The sequence below is a fragment of the Heptranchias perlo genome, chromosome 42 (assembly GCF_035084215.1).
Source record: "Heptranchias perlo isolate sHepPer1 chromosome 42, sHepPer1.hap1, whole genome shotgun sequence".
In the NCBI taxonomy this organism is placed as follows: Eukaryota; Metazoa; Chordata; class Chondrichthyes; order Hexanchiformes; family Hexanchidae; genus Heptranchias; species Heptranchias perlo.
This window is the reverse complement of record NC_090366.1, coordinates 9,139,002-9,144,109: the sequence shown is the minus strand read 5'-3', so window position 1 is coordinate 9,144,109 and position 5,108 is coordinate 9,139,002.

The following is a 5,108-nucleotide window of genomic DNA, read 5'->3' as shown; positions in this document are numbered from 1 at the left end:
CCACCCCCTCGGGCAGTGCATTCCAGATTCTAACCACTCACTGTGTAGAAAGGTTTTTCCTCATGTCACCTTTGGTTTTTTTGCCGATCACCTTAAATCTATGTCCTCTGGTTCTTGACCCTTCCGCCAATGGGAACAGTTTCTCTCTATCTACTCTGTCTGGACCCTTCATGATTTTGAACACCTCGATCAAATCTCCTCGCAACCATCTCTGTTCCAAGGAGAACAATCCCAGCTTCTCCAGTCTATCCACATAACTAAAGTCCCTCATCCCTGGAATCATTCTAGTAAATCTCTTCTGCACCCTCTCTAAGGCCTTCACATCTTTCCTAAACTGCGGTGCCCAGAACTGGACACAATACTCCAGTTGTGGCCGAACCAGGGTTTTATAAAGATTCATCATGACTTCCTTGCTTTTGTACTCTATGCCTCTATTTATAAAGCCCAGGACGCCGTATGCTTTTTTAACCGCTTTCTCAACCTGCCCTGCCACCTTCAATGATTTGTGTACATATACCCCCAGATCTCTCTGTTCCTGTACCCCTTTTAGAATTGTGCCCTCTAGATTATATTGCCTCCCCTCATTGTTCATACTAAAATGTACCACCTTGCGTTTTTCTGAGCTAAATTTCATCTGCCACGTGTCCGCCCATTCCACCAGCCTGTCTATATCTTCTTGAAGTCTATCACTATCCTCTTCACTGTTCACTACCCTTCCAAGTTTTGTGTCTTCCGCAAATTTTGAAATTGTGCTCTGTACACCCAAGTCCAAGTCATTAATATATATCGAGAAACGCAGTGGTCCCAGTATTGACCCCTGGGGAACACCACTGTACACCTCCCTCCAGTCCGAAAAACAACCATTCACCACTACTCTCTGATTCCTGTTACTTAGCCAGTTCTGTATCCATGTTGCTACTGCCCCCTTTATTCCATGAGCCACAATCTTGATGATAAGCCTACCGTGCGGCACTTTATCAAATGCCTTTTGAATGTCCATATACACCACATCAACTGCATTGCCCTCATCTACCCTCCCTGTTACCTCATCAAAAAACTCTATCAAGTTAGTTAAACACGATTTGCCTTTAAAAAATCCATGCTGGCTTTCTCTAATCAACCACACTCGTCCAAGTGACTGCTAATTCTGCCCCGGATTATCGTTTCTAAAAGTTTCCCCACCACCGAGGTTAAACTGTTGTTGGGTTTATCCTTACACCTTTTTTGAACAAGGGTGTAACATTTGCAATTCTCCAGTCCTCTGGCACCACCCCTGCATCTACAGATGTTTGGAAGATTATGGCCAGTACCTCCGCAATTTCCACCCTTACTTCCCTCAGCAACCTAGGATGCATCCCATCCGGACCAGGTGACTTATATACTTTAAGTACAGCCAGCCTTTCTAGTATCTCCTCTTTATCAGTTTTTGGCCCATCCAGGATCTCAACTATATCTTCCTTCTGGCACCATCTTCTTCCTTGGTAAAGACAGATGCAAAGTACTCATTTAGTACCTCAGCCATCCCCTCTACCTCCATGAGTAGATTTCCTTTTTGGTTCCTGATCGGCCCCACCCCTCCTCTTACTACCCGTTTACTGTTTACATGCCTATAGAAAACTTTTGGATTCCCTTTTAGGTTGGCCGCCAGTCTATTCTCATATTCTCTCTTTGCCCCTCTTATTTCCTTTTTCACTTCCCCTCTGAACTTTCTATATTCAGCCTGGTTCTCACTTGTATTATCAACCTGACATCTGTCACACGCCCCTTTTTCTGTTTCATCTCACTCTCTATCTCTTTCATCATCCAGGGAGCTCTGGCTTTAGTTGCCCTCCCTTTCCCCCTCGTGGGAATGTACCTAGACTGTACCCGAACCATCTCCTCCTTAAAGGCCGCCCATTGTTCATTTACAGCTTTGACTGCCAACCTTTGATTCCAATTTACCCGGGCCAGATTTGTTCTCATCTCATTGAAATTGGCCCTCCTCCCATTGAGTATTTTTACTTTAGAATGATCGGTGTCCTTTTCCATAGCTATTCTAAACCTTATGATATTATGATCGAATTAGGCCAGGACCTACTCCGTTAATGGTAGGGCGTTGGGGAGAGTTATAGAACAAAGAGATCTAGGAGTACAGGTTCATAGCTCCTTGAAAGTGGAGTCACAGGTGGATAGGGTGGTGAAGAAGGCATTCGGCATGCTAAGTTTCATTGCTCAGAACATTGAATACAGGAGTTGGGATGTCTTGTTGAAGTTGTACAAGACATTAGTAAGGCCACACTTGGAATACTGTGTACAGTTCTGGTCACCCTATTATAGAAAGGATATTATTAAACTAGAAAGAGTACAGAAAAGATTTACTAGGATGCTACCGGGACTTGATGGTTTGACTTATAGGGAGAGGTTAGATAGACTGGGACTTTTTTCCCTGGAGAGTAGGAGGTTAAGGGGTGATCTTATAGAAGTCTATAAAATAATGAGGGACATAGATAAGGTAGATAGTCAAAATCTTTTCCCAAAGGTAGGGGAGTCTATAACGAGGGGGCATAGATTTAAGGTGAGAGGGGAGAGATACAAAAGGGTCCAGAGGGGCAATTTTTTCACTCAAAGGGTGGTGAGTGTCTGGAACGAGCTGCCAGAGGCAGTAGTAGAGGCAGGTACAATTTTGTCTTTTAAAAAGCATTTGGACAGTTACATGGGTAAGATGGGTATAGAGGGATATGGGCCAAGTGCAGGCAATTGGGACTAGCTTAGTGGTATAAACTGGGCGACATGGACATGTTGGGCCGAAGGGCCTGTTTCCATGTTGTAACTTCTATGATTCTATGATCGCTGTTCCCTAAATGTTCCCCCACTGACACTTGCTCCACTTGGCCCACCTCATTCCCCAGAACCAAGTCCAGCAATGCCTCCTTCCTCGATGGGCTGGAAACGTACTGGTCAAGAAAGTTCTCCTGAACACACTTCAGAAATTCCTCCCCCTATATTGTTACTATCCCAGTCTATATTAGAATAGGTGAAATCCCCCATTATCACAATTCTAGCTTTTGCATCTCTCTGTACTTTCCCTGCAAATTTGCTCCTCTATCTCCTTCCCACTAGAATACACCCAGCCTATAGAATACACCCAGTAGTGTAATGTCACCTCTATTGTTTCTGATCTGTCCCAGTTCATCTCCAACAGTTCAGTAACACAGGACGCTGTGCTCTACAGACTGTTCCCCAGGATGCACAACGAGACAGATCTCAACTGCTGCTGGAAGAGCATCAACTCGGTGAAGGAGGCCCTTTGGCCCGCCTGAAACTTGCTGGTCTTCCAGCTGAAGAAGCTGTCCATGACCGAGTGTTGCCGATTGGCCTAATCCAAGGTCCAGGAGTACGTGCTGCGGGACGTACTGAGGCGAGCTGTGACCTACACAAAGGATCGATGGGGAAAGGCCACCGTGTAAGGCCATCCCACCTTGTACTGTACACCATGAATGACAAGAGATACTGTGTTTGAACTGTAATATTGAGATTGATTTGTGCATGATCTGAAATGTTCTGTTTTGAACTGTACTGATTTGGAATTGTGATATTTACATTGAACTGTGTGTATCTCCAAATCTTAAGAAATAAATTATATGTTGAAATATTTAAAAAATCACTGTGGGGTCACTGGTTCACTGTGGGGTCACTGGGTCACTGTGGGGTCACTGGGTCACTGGGCCACCATGGGGTCACTGTGTCACTGTGAGCCATGGGGTCAGTGAAGGGTGACTGGGTTACTGTGGGGTCATTGTGTCACTGTGGGCCGGGGTCAGTGAGGGGTGACTTCTTAAAAAATTTCAATATATACTTTAATTCATAAAATTTAGAGATATACACAGTTTACACACAGTTCAAACAGAGGGCACAAAATGCAGCACTGCAGTTCGGAACAGTGCAGCACAGGTTATATACAATTTGATATCACTGTTACAATTTTAAAGATATAGTACATATTTTCTGATGCATTCTGTCCAATTCCCTTTGTCTCCCTCTCGCCTTCTGCACACTTTTGAAGATGACGAATCGCTTGACATTAGCCTTAACCGTTTCCCACCAGTTAACCGTGGCGTCGAAGAAGGGTTTCACCTTTATCACTCTCCCTCTGTCAGTGTCTCTCTCTCTGTATCACTGTCCTCAGTCTCACCTTTATCTCTCTCTCTCTTTTTTGGTGTCTCTCTCTCTGTATCACTGTCCTCAGTCTCACCTTTATCTCTCTCCGTCTGTCGATTGTCTCTCTGTATCACTGTACTCAGTCTCACCTTTATCCATTTCCCTCTGTCGGTATCTCTCTGAATCAGTGTACTGAGACTGACAGTAAGAGGGAATGTCAGGAAATAACAGAGAGCACCCTCACATAACAGGGACCACCTTAACACAGGAACGAAGAAACATCTGTACACAACAGCAAAGAACATCTTTGCACAACGGAGAACATCATTCATATTGTCTTTGTTTCTTCACCAGTCTCAGTCTCTTTCTCTCTCTCCCTGGTTTAGTCAGTCTCTCTCTCTCTCTCTCCCTGGTTTGCTCAGTCTCTCTGTCTCTCTCCATGGTTTACTCTCTCTCTCTCTCCCTGTTTTACTCCGTCTCTCTCTCTCTCCCTGTTTTACTCAGTCTCTTTCTCTCTATCACTGGTTTACTCAGTCTCTCTCTCTCTCCCTGTTTTACTCAGTCTCTTTCTCTCTCTCCTCGGTTTGCTCAGTCTCTTTCTCTCTCTCTCCCTGTTTTACTCAGTCTCTCTCTCTCCCTGTTTTACTCAGTCTCTTTCTCTCTCTCTCTGGTTTACTCTGTCTCTTTCTCTCTCTCTCCCTGGTTTACTCAGTCTCTTTCTCTCTCTCCCTGGTTTACTCAGTCTCTTTCTCTGTCTCTCCCTGGTTTACTCAGTCTCTTTCTCAGTCTCTCCCTCATGTTACTCTGTCTGTTTCTCTCTCTCCCCCTCGTGACCAGAGACCACTTTCATATGCCCACCCCCTCGCTTAGTATATTCAAGACTGAGATGGATAGATTTTTGGACTCTAGGGGAATCAAGGGATATGGGAATCGGGCGGGAAAGTGGAGTTGAGGTAGAAGATCAGCCATGA